This window comes from Cervus canadensis, chromosome 22 (assembly GCF_019320065.1).
Source record: "Cervus canadensis isolate Bull #8, Minnesota chromosome 22, ASM1932006v1, whole genome shotgun sequence".
NCBI classification, from domain to species: Eukaryota; Metazoa; Chordata; class Mammalia; order Artiodactyla; family Cervidae; genus Cervus; species Cervus canadensis.
Genome location: NC_057407.1, coordinates 53,921,892 through 53,945,243, shown reverse-complemented (window position 1 = coordinate 53,945,243; position 23,352 = coordinate 53,921,892). Strand labels below are relative to the sequence as shown.

At 40.7% G+C, this 23,352-nt stretch overlaps 1 pseudogene; it reads right to left on the bottom strand.

Annotated features, from left to right (window-relative positions):
- Window positions 1-20,878: 20,878 nt before the first annotated feature.
- LOC122424394 lies at window positions 20,879-22,200 on the bottom strand (annotated as a pseudogene).
- Window positions 22,201-23,352: the final 1,152 nt, after the last annotated feature.

Genomic DNA, 23,352 nt, shown 5'->3' with positions numbered 1-23,352 from the left:
CTACAACCACAGCTAATGTAATTAGCAACAGGCTACTCAGATCCTGGGCAGAACGACCACACCCAAGTAATGAAAGAGCTACAGGGAAAGCAGCTGACCCTCCTGAGCACATCCTTTTGAAATGCGGCCTTTTCCACCATTTTTGAGGTAGTCTTGGCATGATGGTGGTTTAAATGGTTGATGTCAAACACCAGAGAAAGTTGTGAGAAAATAAGGGCCAATCTACTCAATACGGGGTTGAAATCTTGGTGGTCAAACTACAGACAACCAGCAAGAGTAACCAGAGGTGAATACCATCATTATGTGTCAGCTCCCCAAAGACAGGGTGCTGCCGGTGGCATTCCATCTTCCCCCAGCGCGCCTGGGCCCCAGTACTAGAAGCTACCCTCAGTAGGTAAGAGTGGCGATATATATTTTATGTACTCATTTCCCTTCATTCTAGAGGTAAGTTTCTGAACTAAAGACTTGAAAGACCTTAGAGAAGGCCATCAAGCTAATAAGGCCTTCTCAAGTTTCAGGCCCTACACAAGTAATGTCCCTAAGGGAACAGGATCAGTGCATTTCAATAAAGAGTAGCGAGGACCATGCCTAAAGGTGGCCCGAATACCCTACCTAAGCACATTCAAATTCACAATAAAAACATAAGTAGCAAGGAAAACAAACACAAGCAAAATGGTATGTTCCCTGGACAGTGAGGGACAAATTCAATCTGGGATCCTCTACTACGAGACTTCTCCTGAGTAAAATACAAACATGAGACCAGTTGTGTTCTTCCAGCACTCTCCATTTTCCTTTATTGACCAGCTGAAAGCCAATTTTCTGCCTTCCTCATGGTTTCTTCCATTTGTAGGCATTTTGCAATGAGTTAAACCTTGATATTTTATTATTCATCTCTAATGTGGTGCATTTATCTTCTAATTCACCTACATAGCCTGAAAACTGGCTGATGTATGAGTCTTGCATTTTGGATGCTGAGTGATAATCTCTTTCAACATCCAATAGCTTCAAGGAGGTGGCAGATACCTAAGCATATAGTCACCAGTTTCTAAGGGCTTGAATTCTCTTGTGGTTCAATTCACATAAGAGAAAGTCAAGACTGCCCATCTTAAAATCAAGAAATTCTGTGCATGCCCTATAGTACAAAATAGCTTTATTGATAGAAAATATTGAAGGATTAACAGCTCAATGCTTTGTGTGACCAAAAGTCCCCAAATACAATTTTTTTCCTAACAGTGTTTAAACTGTGTTTCAGCAGCAGCATTAGTGAGGCTGAAGAGGGAATGTGTTCCCAGGCAGTGATGTAGTGCACGTGTCCTGGGCTGGACCAGAAGGGTATGTCCTTGAGGAGATAAAATTCTTCACCTTTTCCCACTGGGATGTGGAGTCTGGCCCTTTCCTCCTTGAATCTCCATCTGTTTCTATGTTTGCTTGAACAACAGAATGCAGCAGAAGCTATATTCTGGAACTTCTAGGGCCAAATCTTAAGATGACTTGCAGCTTCTACCTGGGTCTCTTGGAATATGCACTTTGGGAAAAACATAAGCCACCATGTGAGGGCTCTTATTACATGGGTGCTGTTAATCTGGATAGACCATATGTAAGCCTGCTGCAAGATGGACCCAGGTGCCATACATGTGAATAAAGCCATCTTGTACCCCAGGTCAGCTCAGCCCAGCCACCAGCTGAGACCCACTGAACAACCCAGTCCATGCAGCAGAAAAACTACCCATGTGAGCCCTACCAAACTCCCGTCCTGTATAATTGGGAGATGTAATAAAATACTTGCCTTTTAAAGTCACTACGTCTTGGGTCAATTTTTATGAGGAATAGATAAACTGAACCCTAAAAAAATACATATACCTTGTGTGATATTATAATTGACAAGAAATATGACCAAATTATTTCTCATCTATTTGGTCTTTATCAATGTCTCTGGGTCAGCGATCCTCAAACGCTTGCAATTTCCTTACCAATGAGAGGTGTGGGAATATATTTCATTATAATATTTGGTGTCTGGTCTTTAGGTTTCCAAGGTGGCTCAGTGGTAAGGAATCCACCTGCCAATGCGGGAGACGTGGATTTGATCCCTGGCTGAGGAAGATCCCCAGAGGAAATGGCAACCTACTCTAGTGTTCTTGCCTGGATAATCCCATGGGCAGAGAAGGCTGGCTACAGTCCATGGGGTCACAAAGAGTTGGACACGATTGAGCAGCTGAGCATGCACACGTCTTGTCCTTGGTTTCTGAACTCTTCTCAGAGTCCTAAAGGCGAAATGGGTACCTTGTTATTCATTACAACCCCTGTTCCATGAAGACTGGGTTTATGCTAGTGGAGTGACTTTAGGAAAGGACCTGTGGCTGGGGGCTGGTTTCCAGGGCAACTAGTAAGAAGGTTGGAATCCCCTGATCTCTGGGGAGAGGAAAGGGGGCTGAAGATCGAATAAATTATCAGTAGCAGGTGATTTAATCACCCAGATCCATGTAATGAGGGTTAGGGTTCTAACCCTAACCCAAAAGGATAGGGTTTGGAGGGCTTGCAGGTTGGGAACATGTGGAAATTCTGGGAGAGTCACACTTGAAGAAGGTGGGGAAGCTCTGAGCTCTTCTCCAAACCTTGCCTTGCACATCTCTTTCACCTGGCTGTTTTTTGTGTGGTTTTTTTTTTTTTTTTAAATAACTGGTAATCTAGTAAATACAATATCTTGGAATTCTGTGAGCTGCTCTAGCAAATTAATTGAACCCAAAGAACGAGGTGATGGGAACCTCTGATTTATAGCCAGTGATGAGTCAGAAGAACAAGGGACCACCTGGATTTGTGGTTGGCATCAGACGCTGAGGGCAGCCTTGGAGGACTGAGTCCTTCCCCTCTGGGATCTGATATTATCTCCAGTAGACTGAGTAGAACTGAGGTGAATTTCAGGACACTCAGCTGGGGCAAGAGAGCCCCTTAGGATGGAAAACACTCTCCCCCACCCGTCTGTCGATACGCTAGAATCGGGAGGAGAACATTTTAGATGGTTTGGTTCAAAGACCTGTATAGAATAACTACATTTACATAATACTTACTATGTGCCGGGCACTGTAACACATGCCCTTCTCACAAAACCCTGTGAACTAAGTGTTACCATCCCTACAAAGCAACTGAGGCTCATGAGGACTCTGTGACTTGTCTGTGGTCATTCCACTATTAGCTGTAGGGTGAGGGCTTTTAAAGCCTGGAAGCCTGGCCTCAAGAATCTGTGCTCTGAATATTTATGGGAGACGGAAATGGCAACCCAGTCCAGTATTCTAGCCTGGAGAATCCCAGGGATGGAGGAGCCTGGTGGGCTGCCGTCTATAGGGTCGCACAGAGTCGGACACGACTGAAGCGACTTAGCAGCAGCAGCAGAACATGTCTTTATTAAAAATTAGATTCCATTTCTTTGCTGTAGGCAAGGGCTTTGGGAATATGTGCCTTAAATTCTTTTTAGGTGGTCAGTGTAGGCAGACCATCTGTTCCCCTCTGCTTTGCTTCGAGCAAGCTGACCAGGAAGGACGGGGCAGGCGGGTGCAATGGCCACTGTCAAACGGGGTCTCTGTGCACAGTCCGACTCTGTTACACAATGATCCATTTACAAAGGTCCTTGAAAAATATATCCTTCCTGACATTAGGATCAGGAATAGTTACAATTGTTCAGAACAATTGGTTGGCTTTGAATAAGGACTACTTGGTTTAAAAAAATATATACATCCCAACAATAGAGGATCTCAAGTTGTGCATTTTCTTTCTTCCTCTCTCCAGGCTCTGTTGGGGTGTCCTGACCCTTGCTTGTATTTAGATTTCATCCTAATTCTTTTTATTTCATGTGTCTGTAATTTGTGAATGTTTTTAAGTTTTTAAAAACACAAATTGATATCAGTCCACTGATAAAATGATGTGTGAGAAGATAGTTTTGAGCACTTGTGCAACTTATAGAATTTTACTTAGGATGCTCTGATATTTTGATGTAGAATCTGAAGTGTGTGTCTGCCTGTCTGTGTGCGTGTACAAATTACACCATAGGTTGCCCAATTAGAAACTCTGAAATACTACTTAAAAAAAAAAAAATTCCTAGGAAAGTATTATACCAAGATAGGACGGGCCAGAGAAGAAGGAAGAGGTTTGCTGTAAACATCACTTATTAACTGAACACTGTCAGGTAAATGAAACAAAAACACCGAACCACAAGGAAACCCAAAGTTTAAGGCCATTGACTTCTTTCTATCAAGAAGTCTGGAGCAGCCCGCCCAGGCTCGGTGCATTAGCTCCACCGTGAATGTGCGAGGGAGTGGAGTCGGATGTTCTCTTGACCTTGCCCTGGGGTGTAAGGTGGGTTAGACGGAGATGGGGCTGCCGTTTACATGTTAGTCTTCATTAGACACAAGTCCCCCAAAACAGTAGCAAAATTCTCACAAGAATGTTCCTGTCAACTTTGCAGTTCTTCCCAGTAGAGAGCCAGAAGGGCTTTTGTGGAATTAAGCTTGAGAAGCAAGGTTGGCTGTGGGCAGGCCCCGGGGACACTTGCTGGGTCACCGCTGAAGGCGGAAGGGCAGGTCAAGGCTGCCGCTTCTTAGAAGGACTAAGTACCTGCCTCGGTACCAGCGCCAGTACTGTTTGTCTGTTCTTTGTACTTCGTTTGTTCTCTTTCTATACTGAGTTTATAAAGCGTTTGGCCGCTCCCAGAATGTCTGATAAACGTGTGTAATTTCTTGCAGCTGTAGTGTAGGGTTCCCCCAAATGTGCTCTGCACCAGAATCCCCTAGGCCTGTTTATTTAAAATTCAGTTTCCGAGATTCCATTCCAGGCTCATAAATTAAATATTCTGATTCATTGATTTGGGGCAGGGACCAAGTTTCTTTATTTCAAGCAAAGTCTAAAGCTGGAAACCCACCAAGATTCCTTATAACCAATACTGCCCTAGAAAGATATCTATTTCAATAATTTGGGATGTGAGCAAAGATTAAGTTACAAGAATGATTATCCCTTTGTCTTTGACTCTGATTTTTTTTTTCTTCTTCTTCTCTAAATTCTTGTCTTTGACATTCAGCCTTGAAATTCTCACATACAGATCCTGAAATTACACCCCTGGTTTCTCTTGGCTTGTGTCTGTGTACCCAAATTAAAAAGTGAAATATCCATTGGAAGTGTTATATGTAAGTCACTTCTTGGCCCATGCCACAAATGCTTTGTTCCTTTCATCAGTGAGGCAATATTTTAGAATAACTGTTTTAAATGACTGATGCAGATATTTTCTTATCCAGGAGTTAAAGAAAAACAGGCAAAGTACAGACAAACGCAAGCAGTACTTTGTGAATGGTTAAAATTCAGGTATTTTATTACATCACAGCAGCTAGAGCCAGATTAAATTTCAAGCATGGAGACTTTCAATATTGTTCCTGTGATTGCAAAGCGTCCACAGGCATTTTTTGCACTAATAATTACCCTTCTCAGTGAATGCAATTGTTCCTAAAAACCAAACAGAAAGGTCCTAAGAAAATTAGTTTCTTTTTGTTTATCCCAATACAGGAGGATCAACAGTAATTAATTAAATGCTCTTGCTTCAGTTCCTGTACAGAATTGGTTTTCAACTCAGAGTTAAAGCGTCTTCTTTCACACTTAAGAGCCCATTTATAGGATCATTTTTAATCCTCTTCTGAAAAGGTTTAATTTACAATTGAGCATGCTCTCTTCTCTAGTTTAATTGTTCACAACAAACAATGCAAATGAAAATGTCCTTTAAGGCAGGAAGACTGGGGATGAGAGAATTCTCACATGTTGACTTTCAATATGTTTTTCTAATTTCTCCGGAAAGGGCATTATATTTGAATAAGTGCTCCCTCCCATCACAATGAAACAGGGCCCAAAGAACCAGAGAGTACGGGGTTTCCTCGAAAAGGCAAGCCTGCCAGGACCCAGCATGGTGATAAAGAGCAATGTCTTTAATTAATGACTAAAATGAGTAACAATTCTGTCCAGGCTTCATTTCCTCTGACTTCACCTCCTCCTGCTCCCCTTTTTTCCTTTTTAATTTCAATGACTTATCTCTTGTGAATCTTTAGAAATCCCTTCTTCAAAACAATATTTTCTATATTTTAGGAAAATACCGAGGCAATAAAAGAAGAACTGAAACGGGCAGGGAGAGTGAGCTGCAGGAAACTGCAAGTTTAAAAAAGTGTCCCTAGGGGCTTCCCTGGTGGTCCAGTGGTTAAGCCTTTGCCTTCCATTGCAAGGGGTGTGGGTTGGATCTCTGGTCACGGAACTAAGAACCCACATGGCTTGGTACCAAAAAAACCAAAACCTAAAACAGAAGCAATATTGTAACAAATTCAATAAAGACTTAAAACCAAATGGTCCACATCAAAAAATCTTTTTTAAAAAATGTCCTTAATAATTGCTCAAGTTGGAAATGTTGCATATACACATACACACATAAACAAGCCCACAGAAGTGTGTGCGCGCATACACACACACATACAAGTATAGAAAGCAAACAGTAAAGATAGTTCTTTCTTAATGTATCCTTTAAAAAGGGTATGACCTACCTTTCAAGATGAAAATAAAGAAGCTTATTAGCACAAAATGATTCTGTCCCTTCATCTTGTCTATATTTGGGAATTTCTTTTTGTTTCATTTCCATTTCTATTTAAGTCTTAATAGGCAAAAGTCAACCTGATCCCAAATGGAGCTCAGAGCCACAATGCAGAATGGAGATCACTGATAAGAGGTAAACCCCTTTTCTCCCAGCCTGATGGGTGAGCTCTGGATGGATTAAGCAGATTTGGATCAAACCAACAAGGCAATCACTGATTTATCAAAGTCCAAGCTGTGAGCTTGGCATCACACAAGAAACCATTCTTTGGATGCCCCGTGTGTGTGCTAAGTCGCTTCAGTCATGTCTGACTCCTTTCAACCACATGGACCACAGCCCACCAGGCTCCTCTGTCCATGGGACTCACCAGGTAAGAATACTGGAGTGGGTTGCCATTTCCTCCTCCTAGGGGATCTTCCCGACCCAGAGATGGCACCTCTGTCTCTCATGTCTCCTGCAGTGGCAGCAAAGTCCTTCACCCCCAGCACCATCTGGGAAGCCCCCTTGGATGCCCTACCCAGGAAATACAGCTCAGCCTCTTCTTTCTGGCAAGATGGGGTCACGAAGGAAACCCAAGGGTCAGAAAGCCCACCCAGTTTGGAGACCATCAACTGGCCTGCAGATAAATGTTGTTTGGCTCATACAGGTTTTTAATATTTTAAATTCATTGCCTACATTTAAAAAACATGAGATTTAACAGAACAGCAAAACAACTGGTCTGTTTTTTAAAAACTAAAATCTCTCTCAGCGCCGAGCCTTCGTGTGGCAAGGATGCAGTGGATGGTACTCCCTTGGGACAGAATGAGGGCCCTCCTTCCTGTTTTCAGTCTCCGCCTCCACCCCTCACCTCCTCTTGCCCATGACCTGCCTAGCCTCTATTGCTATCTGAATGTGTCATTTCTGTCTGAGTTCAGCATATGCACATTTCCAGCCTGACTGAGGTCACAAGTCTACAGGTGAAGCCAGCTTATCCCTCAGCAGGGTAAAGACAAGCAGGACACAGGGAGTCCAACCCCTCCGTGCTGGGAAGATGGGTGGTGTCATTCCAGACACCAGTGAGCAGGGATCCCACGGGGCAGGTGTGTGGGCAGAATTCCTCATCTGGACAGTCGTCTGCTTTCTCCCCATAAACTTAGGAGCCTCATACCAGGGATTAGGGGTTTATTGTTACTGTTACTAACAACATCATTAACCTTGCTGGAAAGGCCAGGCCCAATTCCTGGGGCCTCATGAGACATGATTCAGTTCCAACATCTAACAAATATTGCCCAAGACCAAGGAGAGCCCAGGAGGGGCTGGTCCCCACTGCAGTCAACCGGACAGGGATGTAGTGCATGTGACAATGCTAAGACAGTAATAAAACTAAAAGTCAGCCTACTCTTTATTAATAGCACATGTTAGCAAATCTGAATAATGCCAATGATACTGAGATATTCTTCTCTACAAAAGTATGTTGCTGTTTAAGTTCCAAGCAATTGCTGTGGTTATCATATTTTTTAATGTAGAAGCAGAAAATTAATATATTATTTCTACATGAAACTCTGAAAATCCTTAGTTAGACATCTTGACCCAGAACACCCAGACCCAGCTATGTGAATCCACTTTGACGGTATGTTTTGTGACAGTCTGAAATCCTCTGAGCTGAGTTCGGGCTAAGTTCCTGTTTCTAACCTCTGTTGTACTACATCTTCCTGTGTCTGAACAGAAGCTCGGAAATAAACAAAGAGGGCACAGTGATTGCAGAGACAAGACACAGAACCTGAGTGACGAGTTCTGTCCTTGTTAGGTGTTTTAATTTGTGTTCACAGTTCTTCAACTGCAGAAATCTTTATTTAAAGCCCCTACAATCAATCACACTGTCTTGAAGGGACAAATACATGGGTTGTTGCATTTGGGAAGATCTGTTATAAGATGGAGTTTTAATAATCTCTGCCAAATTTATTCTTATGTTTAAGATTTTCTGTAACTATTTTTGTATATGTTGCTTCATGTGAAAGAACTTACTGAAATTAAAATGAATAAAATGTGTTCTCTGATCAACTGTGAGTGAAATCAATTTTAAAAATCTAGTTATCCTCTTTTTTTCCAGGAATATGGTAAGATTAATTTTGATGAGGTTATTAACAAATTGGCAGAAGCTAAGCCTCAAAAGCCAAATGTAATGTTATCATTCATTACTATGAGTGAACGATATGATGGCTTACATCTTCCCCTTTGTTCAAAGAATACATTAATGTAATTTAAAAGTATTAAACCATTACTCTGTGTTTCTTTTCTGATCATTATTATTATGAAAATTACTACTGAAAGTAATTTTATCTAATAAAGAAGTGTGTTGAAGTAGCATAAGCTCTGGGTGGTAATGATGCTAGAGCTCTCACATTTTAAAGCGCCATGTTTCACGTTTACCCCAACTAGGTTCCCAGATGTAGGCAGTATCTACATCTGGTAGATTTCTCAGATATAGGTAGCAGGTTTTCACCTGTCCTGCCTGTAGACTAGACTTAGCGTCAGCTTATTATCTACAATAGAATTCTCCACATTGTGAAATGTTCTCAGAAACACAAAGACGTGGAAAGCAGTTTACTCCTCAGCTGAACTCACAGTATTTTGCTAACAAATATATATGTCACAAGTAAGTGTTTGTATGACCATCTCCCCCAATAGACATGTGCTCTTATAACACAGGGAAGATGCATTAATTGTACTATTTCCATGACATTCCAGGTACCAGTAAATGCCATGAATGAGTAGATGGATGGATGAATGGATAGATGGATAGTCAGATGGGATGGGTGGGTAGATGGATGGATGGATGACTGATGGTCAGATGGATGGGTGGGTGGAGGGACAGACGGACGTCAGGTGGGTGGGTGGGTGGATGGATGGATGGATGGATGGATGGGTGATATCTTATTGGAGAACAATACTTTGAAAATACATGTGATTTACATTCCTAATAAATTAAACAGAAACTTTTGAAAGGAGCGATGCTTTTCCTTTAACAGCATGCTCCAACCCTAATATCACTGCTAGCACTTTGAAAACTTCATCTCACTTCTGTTAAGTATCAGTAAATCTGAACAAATTAAAACTCAAGAGCCACTTTTTAGAAAACCTAAATACGTATCTAAATTCTGTTGTGAGAAATAATATCTGTGCATATTTGAGCTTTATGTGCCTCTTACAAAATTTTTCTAATGAACTGTTAAAGACACAAATATTGAAACGTATGCTGTCCATCTTAGAACCAAGATCACCTGTATATACATAGGAAACACCAACACAGCAGAATGAACATAGGCTTTTAGATAAGGTGAATGGGTGTTCAAATGGGAGCTTTGCCATTTCCAAGGTAACTTAATGTCTCCAAAACTCAATTGCTCACACAAATACGGAGTATGAAAACTAACCTCACAGCACTGTGATGATTAAATGAAAAACATACGCAGATCACCCAGTAGGAGCCTTCCACACATTACTGATGCTCAGTCAACTGCTACAATGGAGTTGATATTTCACTTTTTATAAACAAACCCCAATCCTTCTTTCAGGGTTTCCCAGTGGCACCACTGCCTGCCAATGCAGAGATGCCAGTTCGATCCCTGGGTTGGGAAGATCCCCTGGTATAGTGAATTGCAACCCATTCCAGAATTCTTACCTGGAAAATTCCACAGACAGAAGAGCCCAGTGGATTACAGTCCATGGGGTTGCAAAGAGTCAGACACGATTGAGCACAGAGCCCACATTCCTTCTTTCTCCACTTCTCACTCTCTCCAAATATCCGGTGATCATTCTTATTGTGAATACAAGCTCACAGAACCAAAGTGCCCAATTTTATGCAAAACAAGCACAATAGAAATAAATATGAGCAATATATAAGAATAAATATGGACAGTTCTTAGGGAGCAAGTGTAGAAAATGGAGAATTCTCCTCTAGACAGTACTTTGGTGCTTCTTTGCCACCTTGGAAATAGCTTGTGGGCCCTCCAGACCTTGGGCTCTTTTCCATGTAACACATTACTTGACAAAATGCTCACTGTTTGATACATCATCCCTTTGCTCTCTTGGTTTGCCTCTCAACTTTTTCTTACTCTCATTGTGAGAGTATATGTAGAGCAAACGTGACTATAAAAGTGAAAAGATCTTGCATTGGGATTTCAAGAAAGAATTTTTCAAGTTCAAACAAGTTTTAACTGAAGGTCTCTTAAACCTTCTGCTATTGAACTATCAGCCCAAGCCCTTATCAGGTGTCTGATCCACCCCACCTGACATGCCCACTTTTCACTCAAATAACAACAACTTGCTTTTATTTATTCTTATCTCCTTGGGGGACTTGCACTCTTGGAGAGAAAATAGGTTAAAAACAAGAGCAGAAATCAATAGCTGGAATCTGAACCATGGACAGAAACTTTTTTTTTTTCTAGAGAGAGAAAAGTGCTTTGAGTTTTGATTGCATGGTACTGGCCTCCAAAGCATTTAATTAAGATGTCTGAGGCAGATAATAACAAATGGGAAGGAGTCGGCTCCTCAAATGATCACCCTGCAGACAGCCCAGAAACAAACAAGCACCAGAGTAAGAATGCCCGATTCTCCTTCTGCCCCTTCATCCTTCACGCTTAGCAAGGTAGGCACACATCTGCCCTCGGAGGTCAGCCTGACTGTGGATAGAAGGACAAAGAATCTGCCTTCAGGCAGACCTGGGTTCCATCCTAGATCTGCCATTATCAGAGGTAGATTTGAAAGTCACTTAAGTTCTCTGACTCTCAGATTCCATCTATAAAAATGAGGATTATGCTGGGTTTTGTGAAAACTGGCTAAAAAACTATTCTGATTATTTATTACTCTATAACACACCCATTCCAGAATTTAGTGATAACTAATGACCATGTTTGAACTTCATGGCTCAGGAATTTGGACAAGGGGTAGTCAACATGGCTTGAATGCACTTTTCTACCTGGAAACTGTCTGGAGAAGACTCAAATGGCTGGGGCTGACTTGAGTGGATGAGGCCTGGGCTTACCTAAGATTTCTTCCTTGCACATCTGGTGCCTGAGCCAAGATGATGTGGGTGGCTGGGGCTCACTGGATCTCCTGGGTATAACATCAAGGCCTCCTCAAGTGTCCTCTCCAGAATGCCTCATTATCATAGCCACCCTAGGGTGGTCGGATTTCCTACGCGGCAGTGCGGAATTCCAACAGCAAGTGTTGCCACAAACAAGGTGGAAGCTGGACGGTCTTTTAGAACCTAGCCTCAGAAATCATTCATTGTTATTTCATGGTGCTGTGTGGATCAGGGCGTTCCAAGTTCTCTCAGACTCAAGAGGAAAGGATACTCACACAGGTTCTTAAAACATGCTATATTTAAAAGCATCAGGTTCATACCTGGAATATCATTTAATCTTCAGAAATACTGTAGATCAGAATGCCCCCAAATCATTTCCCTGTTTTAATAACACTTTAATAAATAAATCTTAAAATATGTGAGCATATCTTTCATAAGGTGCTTTTATATCCATTGATTCGTCATGTTATACCATCCCTATCTAAGCCAGTTGTGGATGTGACTGGTGATGGAAGCAAGGTCTGATGCTGTAAAGAGCAATATTGTATAGGAACCTGGAATGTTAGGTCCACGAACCAAGGCAAACTGGAAGTGGTCAAACAGGAGATGACAAGAGTGAATGTTGACATTCCAGGAATCAGAGAACTAAAATGGACTGGAATGGGTGAATTTAACTCAGATGACCATTATATCTACAACTGTGGGCAGGAATCCCTTAGAAGAAATGGAATAGCCATCATAGTCAACAAAAGAATCCGAAATGCAGTACTTGGATGCAATATCAAAAATGACAGAATGATCTCTGTTCATTTCCAGGGCAAACCATTCAATATCATGGTAATCCAAGTCTATGCCCCAACCAGTAAAGCTGAGGAAGCTGAAGTTGAATGGTTCTATGAAGACCTACAAGACCTTTTAGAACTAACACCCAAAAAAGATGTCCTTTTCATTATAGGGGACTGGAATGCAAAAGTAGAAGTCAAGAAACACCTGGAGTAACAGGCAACTTTGGCCTTGCAGTGCGGAATGCAGGATAAAGGCTAATAGAGTTTTGCCAAGAGAACACACTGGTCATAGAAAACACCCTCTTCCAACAACACAGGAGAAGACTCTACACGTGGACATCACCAGATGGCCAACACCAAATTCAGACTGATTATATTCTTTGCAGCCAAAGATGGAGAAGCTCTATACAGTCAGAAAAAACAAGACCGGGAGCTGACTGTGGCTCAGATCATGGACTTAAACTGAAGAAAGGAGAAAAAACCACTAGACCATTCAGATATGACCTAAATCAAATCCCTTACGATTATACAGTGGAAGTGAGAAACAGATTTAAGGGGCTAGATCTGATAGACAGAGAGCCTGATGAACTATGGGCGGAGGTTCGTGACATTGTACAGGAGACAGGGATCAAGACCATCCCCGAGAAGAAGAAATGCAAAGAAGCAAAATGGCTGTCTGAGGAGGCCTTACAAATAGTGTGAAAAGAAGAGAAGCGAAAAGCAAAGGAGAAAAGGAAAGATAGAACCATTTGAATGCAGAGTTCCAAAGAATAGCCAGGAGAGATAAGAAAGCCATCTTCAGTGATCAGTGCAAAGAAATAGAGGAAAACAACAGAATGGGAAAGACTAGAGATCTCTTCAAGAAAATTAGAGATACCAAGGGAACATTTCATGCAAAGATGTGCTCAATAAAGGACAGAAATGGTATGGGCCTAACAGAAGCAGAGGATATTAAGAAGAGGTGGCAAGAATACACTGAAGAACTGTATAAAAAAGATCTTCACAACCCAGATAATCACGATGGTGTGATCACTCACCTAGAGCCAGACACCCTAGAATGTGAAGTCAAGAGGGCCTTAGGAAGCATCACTACAAACCAAGCTAGTGGATGTGATGGAATTCCAGTTGAGCTATTTCAAATCCTGAAAGATGATGCTGTGCAAGTACTGCACTCAATATGCCAGCAAATTTGGAAAACTCAGCAGTGGCCACAGGACTGGAAAAGGTCAGTTTTCATTCCAATCCCAAAGAAAGGCAATGACAAAAAATGCTGAAACTACCACACAATTGCACTCATCTCACATGTTAGTAAAGTAACACTCAAAATTCTCCAAGCCAGGCTTCAACAGTACGTGAACTGTGAACTTCCAGATGTACAAGCTGGTTTTAGAAAAGGCAGAGGAACCAGAGATCAAATTGCCAACATTCACTGTATCATCAAAAAAGCAAGAGATTTCCAGAAAAACATCTATTTCTGCTTTATTGACTATGCCAAAGCCTTTGACTGTGTGGATCACAATAAACTGTGGAAAATTCTGAAAGAGATGGGAATACCAGACCACTTGACCCACCTCTTGAGAAACCTATATGCAGGTCAGGAAGCAACGGTTAGAACTGGACATGGAACAACAGACTGGTTCCAAATAGGAAAAGGAGTCCGTCAAGGCTGTATATTGTCACCCTGCTTATTTAACTTATATGCAGAGTACATCATGAGGAATGCTGGGCTGGAAGAAGCACAAGCTGGAATCAAGATTGCCGGGAGAAATATCAATAACCTCAGATATGCAGATAACACCACCCTTATGGCAGAAAGTGAAGAGGAACTTAAAGAGCCTCTTGATGAAGGTGAAAGAAGAGAGTGAAAAAGTTGGCTTAAAGCTCAACATTCAGAAAACTAAGATCATGGCATCCAGTCCCATCACTTCATGGCAAATAGATGGGGAAACAGTGGAAACAGTGGCTGACTTTATTTTTGGGGGCTCCCAAATCACTGCAGATGGTGATTGCAACCATGAAATTAAAAGACGCTTACTCCTTGGAAGGAAAATTATGACCAACCTAGACAGCATATTAAAAAGCAGAGACATTACTTTCCCAACAAAGGTCCGTTTAGTCAAGGCTATGGTTTTTCCAGTAGTCATGTATGGATGTGAGAGTTGGATGGTGAAGAAAGCTGAGCGCCGAAGAATTGATGCTTTTGAACTATGGTATTGGAGAAGACTCTTGAGAGTCCCTTGGACTGCAAGGAGATCCAACCAGTCCATCCTAAAGGAGATCAGTCCTGGGTGTTCATTGGAAGAACTGATGTTGAAGCTGAAAGTCCAATACTTTGGCCACCTGATGTGACTCATTTGAAAAGACCCTGATGCTGGGAAAGACTGAGGGAAGGAGGAGAAGGGGATGACAGAGGATGAGATGGTTGGATGGCATCACTGACTCAATGGACATGAGTTTGGGTAGGCTCTGGGTGTTGATGATGGACAGGGAGGCCTGGCATGCTGCAGTTCATGGGGTCGCAAAGAGTCAGACATGACTGAGTGACAGAACTGAACTGAACTGATCTAAGCCAGGGAATATATCTTCTCAAGATTTGGAAATAACATTCAGAGAAGTTAAATCGGTTGCCCAGGACCACGGGTGCATCACTGTTTGTTACACTGTTGGCAGCAGCATCCTTGAACACTAAAAAGCACGTTGTGTGTGTAAACACTGGAGTGAGCTTATTTATCTCTCATTATCATTAGAATCAGACCTGCATGCTCATTGGCTATTTTTCATTTCTTATACACTTAAGAACCTGAAAGTTAAATGCTTGAAAATGCACTGAATGCAACAGATTGAAAAACTGTTACATTCATATGCCTGCAAAGAAATGCTTATCACGTGCGTTATTTTGATATTAAATTATATAGACACACACGCACATGGGCTTCCCAGCTGGCTCCTGCAATGCAGGAGCCACGGGTTTGACCCCTGGATGGGGAAGATCCCCCAGAGAAGAAAATGGTAACCCACTCCAGTATTCTTGCTGGGAAATTCCATGGAGAGAAGAGCCTGGAGGGCTATAGTCCACAGGGTTGCAAAAGTCGGACACGACTTAGTGACTGAGGCACCCACACACATATACATATATATGTTATAAAAAGCCTTCATAGACATGATCACATTTGATTCTCATGGAACTCTAGATAGACATGATTTTTAATTAAACTTTTAAGGTAATTATAGATCCACATGCAGATATAAGAAATAGAGCAGACAGGTTCAATGTATTCCAAACCCAATTTTCCAATTTTCCATTGAACTGGTAACATTCAAATCTATAGCAGTTCAAATATATACAGTATTTCAACTATGACATTGACCTTCATGCAGAAGATGCAGAACATTTCTACCACCACCAGGTCCCCAAATGTTGCCTCTTACTGGCCACATCCATTCCCTACTGCCTTCCATCCTCCTTAACACCTGGCAATCACTTATCTGTTCTCCAATTTTATACTTTGCTCACTTGTGGAATGTTATCCACAGATTTCCCCTGTTGTCTGAAAGCAGAGCATTCCTATGAAATGTTTATAGGCTGAAATGATGTGAAAAAAAGAGGCAATTACCTTAGGACACATCTTGCTAAGAAAGCCAAGATAAATCGAGATGAAGCACAGGGGTTCCTGGGCAAAGGGAACTGTAGCCTTTTCAACAAAGGGTGCCAGAGTGCTTGGACTTCATATGCAAAAAACAAAAATAAAACGGAACTTTGATCTAACTCTCTTATAGGGCTTCCCTGGTAGCTCAGATGCTAAAAGAATCTGCCTGCAATGCAGGAGACCCCGGTATGATTCCTGGGGCAGGAAGATCCAATAGAGAAGGGATAGACTACCCACTGTAGTATTCTTGGGTTTCCCCTGGTGGCTCAGCTGGAACTCTCTTACAAGAAAATTAACTCAAAATTAATCAGAGACTTAAATGTAGAACATAAAACTACAAGAACTTTAGAAAAGTAAACAGAGGAGGAAAAATCCTTGAGAGCTAGCTGTAGATTAAAGTTCTTAGTTTTGAGAAAGTAAAAAAGAAAAAACTGATACATTAGATTTCATCAAAATAAAAATCTTTGTTCTGTGAAAGATGCTTTAAGAAGATGAAAAGACAAGTTATAGGTAAGTAAAAATTTTACATTCCACACATGTGATAACGGACTAGTGTCTAGAATACAAAAAGAATTTGCAAAATCAAAATACAAAGCAATCAGAGGATATAGGCCAACAACACGAGAAGACATTTTAGGAAGGAAAATGTTTAGGTGGCAAATAAGCCCATAAAAGATGTCCAACATCAATATTTATTGGAGAATTAAATTAAAGCCACAAGGAGCTATCACTGTATACCTGTGAGTGTGGTTAAATAAAAAATAAGGACAACACTAAATCCTGGTGAGGCTGTAGAGAAACTGGGTCACTCACGTTACTGGTAAGACAGAAAATGGTGTGGCCACTTTGGAAATCTTGGCAGTTTCTTAAATAATTAAATATACAGAGATCATATAACTGAGCAATTCAATTCCTAGACATTTTATCCCAGAAAAATGAAGATACTTGTTCACACCAAAAAATGATAAAGAATGTTTATAGTAGATTTGCTCACAATAAGCCCCGAGCTGGAAATAACACAGATGACTTTCAACAAGTGAAAACCACCTTTTGTTGGCCCTTAAACTGAGTGAAGTTCTGAAATGTAGAGATGATCTCTGACATTTATAATGTATGCCTGTATGTTTTTATGATGTAAATAAAATTGCTAGTATGAAGTGACATTAGAGTCTGTCAATAAAGGAATTGTTTGTAACTTTACTCCCAGAAGATATAAACTACAGCTTTTATATGAATCTACTTTGGAACATAGCAAAACAGCTTATACTATATGCAAGTTTTATGACTATTTTCCTTGTAGATTTTTGTAATTGAGATATTTTTTTACGTCTCCATTTTTGCATATGGAGATAATGACTTGCTCCAAGTAATCAAGGTTAAAAAAAATAAATAAATAATGGCTAGAATTTGAACTCTAAAGCCATGCTTTGCTGCCTGTAAGATTTTCTAGAACAAATCTGGTTCTAAGTCACTTTGCGTATATGTTTGTGTTTCACCTGATCCTCAGAGGAAAATAGGGCAGGGGTGCTATTAACTTGATTTTTCAGATGCTGGAAAAAGTTCTGTAGAACCAACTTGCCTAATGATTGCAAGACTTAACTGAACCCTGAACCAAGTCTTGATTCCAAAGCCTTTAAATTTGACTTGAAAACTTCCGTGATTGGGATATCTTTTGGTATGAGAATACCAAAAGACATGGTTGGATATCTAGCAATAATATTTGCCTCTTTTATTTTGTTGGCTACTTAACTTTGGTTGATCTCCAGTTGCAATCTGACTGGGGATAGAAGTTGAAATAGATTCAGATTTCAGATAGATTTATCAACTTTTAAGTTAGCTTTAAGACACTGCTACCTTTTTTACCAAGTAAAAAAAACAAAGCTATGAGTAAGTTTAATTATACGGAAACACAAGCAAGGGACTGGAAAATTGATTAGGAATTTTCTGAAAAGTCAAGTACTGATTTTTCTTTTCCATGAAAAGAAACTATTTCTACTGTAACTTCTAATGCCAACTATGATTTCTAACTTTTCTCCTTTTTTACAGAAAACTGCATTTGCTTCCTGAACAACACAAAATCCAATGAGATATACACCTGATAAAAAGTATCCACAATTCCAACCTACCTCAACATAGTAAAGGCCATATATGAAAAGCCTACAGCAAACACTATTCTCAATGGTGAAAAACTGAAAGCATTCCCCCAAAGATCAGGAACAAGACAAGGGTGTCCATTTTCACCACTATTTTTCAACATAGTTCTAGAAGTCCTAGCTATAGCAATCAGAGAAGAAAAAGAAATGAGGAATCCAGATTGGAAAAGAAGAAGTAAAGCTCTCACTGTTTGCAGATGACACGATACTGTAAATAGAAAACCCCCAAAAATAGTATCAGAAAATTACTAACACTAATCAGTGAATTTAGCAAAGTTTCAGGATACAAAATCAATACAAAGAAATCACTTGCATTTCTATATACTAACAATGAAAAATCAGAAAGAGAAATTAAGGAATCAATCCCATTCACCATTGCAATAAAGAGAATTAAATATCTAGGAATACACTTACCTAAGGAGACAAAAGAACTGTACATGGAAAATTATAAGACACTGATGAAAGAAATCAAAGATGACATAAACAGATGGAGAGATATTCCATGTTCCTGGGTAGGAAGAATCAGTATTGTGAAAATGACTATACTACCAAACACAATCTACAGATTCAATGTGATCCCTATCAAATTACCAATGGCATTTTTCACAGAACTAGAACGAAAAAATTCACAATTCATATGGGAACACAAAAGACCCTGAATAGCCAAAGCGGTTTTGAGAAAGAAGAATGGAGCTGGGGGAATCAACCTTCCTAACTTCAGATTACACCACAAAGCTACAGTCATCAAGACAGTATCCTACTGGCACAAAAACAGAAATGTAGACCAATGGAACAAGATAGAAAGTCCAGAAATAAACCCATGTATCTATGAGTACCTTATTTTTTACAAAGGAGGCAAGAATATACAATAGGGCAAAGATAGCCTCTTCAATAAATGGTGCTGGGAAAACTGGAGAGCTACATGTAAAAGGATGAAATTAGAACACTTCCTAACACCATACACAAAGATAAACTCAAAATGGGTTAAAGACCTAAATGTAAGACCAGAAACCATAAAACTCTTATAGGAAAACACAGGCAGAACACTCGATGACATAAATCAAAGCAGTGTCCTCTATGACTCACCTTCTAGAGTAATGGAAATCAAAACAAAAGTAAACAAGTGGGACCTGATTAAACTTAAAAGCTTTTGCACAGCAGAGGAAACTATAAGCAAGGTGAGAAGACAACCCTCAGAATGGGAGAAAATAATAGCAAATGAAACAACTGACAAAGTATTAATTTCCAAAATATATAAGCAGCTCATAAAACTCAATACTCGAAAAACAAACCACCCAATCAAAAAGTGGGAAAAAGACCTAAACAGACATTTCTCCAAAGAAGACATACAGATAGCTAACAATCACATGAAAAGATGCTCAACAACACTCATTATTAGAGAAATGCAAATCAAAACTACAATGAGATATCACCTCACACCAGTCAGAATGGCCATCATCAAAAAGTCTACAAACAATAAATGCTGGAGAGGTATAGAGAAAAAGGAACACTCTTGCACTGTTGGTGGAAATGTAAATTGATACAGCCACTATGGAAGATGGTATGGAGATTCGTTTAAAAACTAGGAATAAAACCACCATATGACTCAGCAATCCCACTTCTAGGCATACACCCTGAGGAAACCAAAATTGAAAGAGACACAAGCATCCCATTGTTCATTTCAGCACTATTTACAACAGGTAGAACATGGAAGCAACCTCAATGTCCATTGACAGATGAATGGATAAAGAAGTTGTGGTACATATACACAATGGAATATTACTCAGTCATGAAAAGGAGCACATGTGAGTCATTTCTAATGAAGTGGATGAACCTAGAACCGATTATACAGAATGAGGTAAGTCAGGAAGAGAAAGATAAATATTGTATTCTAAGACATGTATATGGAATCTAGAAAAATAGTACTGAAGAATTTATTTACAGGGAAAGAGTGGAGAAACAGACATAGAGAATTGACTCATAGACATGGGGAGAAGGGAGGAGAGGGTGAGACGTATGGGAAGAGTAACATGGAAACTTATACTATCATATGCAAAATAGATAGCCAACAGGAATTTGCTGTATGCCTCAGGAAACTCAAACAGGGGTCTGTATCAACCTAGAGGAGTGGGATGGGGAGGGAGATGTGAGGGAGTTTCAAAAGGGAGGGGATATGTGTATACCTATGGCTGATTCATGTTGAGGTTTGACAAAAAACAGCAAAATTCTATAAAGCAATTATCCTTCAATACAAAATAAATTTTTTAAAAAAGTATCTACAATTCCATATTATACCTCTTTTTCACTCTTCTTCCTCATCTCCAAAAGAGGGAACAGAATGGGAAAGGCAGCATTTAGTTTTTCATGAAAAAACTATTATTGAAAGAGATTAACCCTGGAAATCATGCTTTTCTATTGTAGTCCTCAATGTTCAAGGATTAGGAAATAAAATAGCACACTATTATACAAACATACCCAACCTATATAAATAATGAAGTAACTCACACTGTCAGGCCTCGAGTATACTCCATACTATTTTGGATTTCCATAAGCCAAGGTATAAGTTCCCATGTCTTGAGAATGAATGATGGATAAAAGTGAACCACCAGAAGGATTTTTCATCATAGCTGAAGCCATTGTATCATGTGGAAATTTTTTTTTACCATTTTAAGTAAGGAAAGGCCAATCTTAAGGATACATGGTCCAACAACCAAAACCAACTCTCAGCATTTGTTACTGTGATATACACTGACTCCGCCTCCTGTGACCATCTCATACCCTCATGAATAATCAGAAAAGGCATTTGCTTTGCGGCAAATCTGCGACACTCATTCCACAATGAAGAATTCAGAAACTTTCAAAACTCTTTTAACTCTAGGTCAGACATGACTTCCAGTGCATCTATACTGCTAAAGGGCTTGTGTGCACCTTTGAGCAGAGCCCAGAGTCCTTGTCCAAAAACAAGTTTTCTGACTTCTGTGGCAATTTGTCTCTGAGGACCTTGCTTTTTTGGCCCTTTGACATACAGCTGCATTATGTGGTCAACCTCTGCAAGGGTCAAAAAAGTGAAGAGCTTCAGGGACGTACTACCCAATTATTCTGCTGCTTGACAAAAAATTAATACCATTTAAATGGAGATGTCTTACCTCTGTTCAGCCAAACAGCATTGCCAGCGGACTTTCCCAGTTTTGCTTCAGTTGTAATTAGAGGAACAGAGATTCCAAATACATCTTCGCCACTCAACTTGCAGATGAACTTGGACCCAGATATGGTCCTTCTCATCTGATCATATCCACCCAGCTAGACCCGACATCCATAACGCAGGAACAGGGAGGAGAAATCAGAGGCCTGGAGCACATGGTATAAAAACTGCCAACCTCCTGCCTTTGGTGTTCTCGAGGCGAGTCAGCATGCTCCATCTGTCAAGGTGCGTGTTCATGAGGAAGTGGCCGCTCCCTGCCGCTAGTAAATCCACCAGGCGCTACTTCTGGTACTAGGCGGAGTTTTCCAGAACAGCTGCTGGCCACTAGCTTGGAGCCTCTCTGCGTCAAGCGTCGCCTACGTGCTACGTGACGCCCTGCTCAGGTCTCGCGTGAGCTCTGTGGGTCCTCCCACCAGTGTGATCACGTTAGTGGCGAGCTCGCGGGGCTTGTCACACTCCCCAAAGCGCCGGTAGGCGCCCGACACTTAGCCAGTTGGCCGTGGGGGTCAGGGCCGCAGCGCGTGGTCTGGGAGAGCCGCCGACTGGGTCGAGGTCTAAAAGCTGGGGAGTTCTGACTTCCTCCGTCTCTCAGGGGTGAATCCTTTGAACAGACCCAGAGCCTTCGACACCGTCAGCAACCCCTGAGGGCCGGAGTGGGCCTCCTGCAGTCCCCCAGGGGAAGACGCCTAACCCGGCTAGGCTCACAGACTCCGCCTCCAGGACGCAGCACGTGTGCGCCATCTTGGCCACTTCACGAAAGCAATGGTGCCTCATGTGGGTTTAGTTTTTATTTAATTTTTTATGTTTGTTTTAGTTTTTATCTTACATTGGAGTATAGTTGATTTACAGTGTTGTATTAGTTTCAGGCGTACAGCAAAGAGAGTCAGTTATACGTTCATATATTGTCCTATTCTTTTTCCAAATTTTTTCCTATTTAGGTTTCAGAATATCAAGTAGAGTTTCCTGAATTATACAGTAGGTCCTTGTTGATTACCTGTATGGTAGTGTGTTAATTCCAAACTCCTAATTTATCCCTCTCCCCAGCATAATGTCATTTTGATGAGAAACAGATAACACCGTGTGTGTGTGTGTGTGTGTGTGTGTGTGTGTGTGTGTGTGTAGAGAGACTCTGCAAATTGGCAAATGCTACACCAGTATTAAGGTCTAACTGAAGATTGTATTGTACATTTCATCCAGAGGTAGAATTTTATGTACAGAGTTGTTACTTTTATGTTAAACGTTTATGTAGAAGACCTGATTTGAAAACTTACAAAAGTTCAGTGGTAAAACCATAATCTTGTTTTCCTCTAGTTAAAGAAAAATGTCCTAGGGAACATGGGTGTTCCCCTTAAGAGAAGGAAGTATGTTTTCTTGGAGCAGATGGGTGAGATGAAAGAGTGGAGCATAATAAAAGGTGTCTATAAAATCAGTCAAGCAAAACATTAAGTGCTTCGAAAAGAGCTCAAGGTTTTAATTGTCTTTCAGAAGTTTGTTTTGTGTGTGGAGGGAAAATGATAACGGTAAATTTCAAAGGCAGCCTCTCTGAATGACTTCCTGTGAAATCTGTAGAACTGGTAGCATTCTGATAGCCTCTAGGTGAGGAATGAGGACAAGGAGCAGATGTTTTAATGTTATTATGACTTGGCGATAAGCATTTGCCTTGGCAACTCTAAACAAGGACCAGTGAGTCTATGGTCAACTTCAGGAGGGAGGCAGCCCTTTGAAATGCCTGCAGTTCAAATGACTAATGCTTTCCCAGTGATTCAGCAGGTTAATAATTAATAACATCTGAGTCTTGTGCAACTGATTACACAAGAGCACTGCAGCCCACTGTGAATTCTTCACCCCTGATATGCTCAGGCTAAGTGTTTTGTTACCAAATACTCCCTGCAG